Below are 860 nucleotides of genomic sequence, written 5' to 3' on the forward strand. Positions count from 1 at the left end.
CGCCCGGCGCGCCCCGCCGCCCGCCTACGCCCCGCCCGATTTTACGGGCTTGTTTTGTTTTGGTGCTGGGGACCCGCTGGTAGAGTGGGAAGTGAGGGCCACCCAGCCCTGCTAAACGTCATTCGGGTCTGGGGCCGCGTCCCGAGTCCTCCCCGGTTCACTTGACGAACGCGGAGCGCCGCCAGGTGCAGGCTCCCTACCAGGTGGGTGGGCGCGCGCACACGCGTAAGCCCTGCTCTGCTCAGTCCGCCTTCTGACTGCAGCCACCGTGAAGACAGTTATTTTGAAATCCCTGGAGGCCAACTGGAGTAAGTTCAAGCTACAATGAGCTTTGTGGAAACACTAAAGAGAAAAATACTAATTCCAACCGGGAATGCACCCAGAGGTGTGGGGTGGGCAGAAACCCGAGGACCCAGTAGGTCCTGAATGAGGGAGCAGGGAAAAGATATTAGATTGGTGTTGGTTTGTTTTATTGGCCTCAAAATGGACCCACCCCTGCCCCCAGTCTCTGCTGGAGAATCCGCGTTACCCCAGGACAGGGCCGGAGACCAGACACGGGCTCCCACCGCAAACTGCTTGCCAGGGGGTGTCTGCAAAGCTAAGGTAAGATTAAATCGGCTTTGAAAAACAAATCCAGAGAGGTTGCCAGGAGCACTATAGCAGCGGTCCCCAACCTTTCTGGCACCAGGGACCGGTGCTCCTATGAGAATCTAACACCTGACAATCTGAGGCAGAGCTGAGGCGGTGATGCTAGCGCTGGGGAGTGGCTGCAGATACAGATGAAGCTCCGTTCCCTCCCTGCCGGCTCACCTCCTGCCGAGCAGCCAGGTTCCTAAGAGGCCAGGGAGGGTACTGCTACC

The 860-nt window shown here is 58.6% G+C and overlaps 1 long non-coding RNA gene across 1 annotated transcript in view; it reads left to right on the plus strand.

Moving 5' to 3' along the window:
- Nucleotides 1-194: 194 nt before the first annotated feature.
- Nucleotides 195-860, plus strand: part of LOC107195393 — a 2,818-nt gene continuing 2,152 nt past the window's right edge. The window contains exons 1-2 of the long non-coding RNA XR_001516525.2: nt 195-308; nt 506-603. This is a non-coding gene — a long non-coding RNA (uncharacterized LOC107195393). The remainder of the gene's footprint in view (nt 309-505; nt 604-860) is intronic.

The sequence above is a fragment of the Pteropus alecto genome, unplaced genomic scaffold (assembly GCF_000325575.1).
Source record: "Pteropus alecto unplaced genomic scaffold, ASM32557v1 scaffold101, whole genome shotgun sequence".
Lineage (NCBI taxonomy): Eukaryota > Metazoa > Chordata > Mammalia > Chiroptera > Pteropodidae > Pteropus > Pteropus alecto.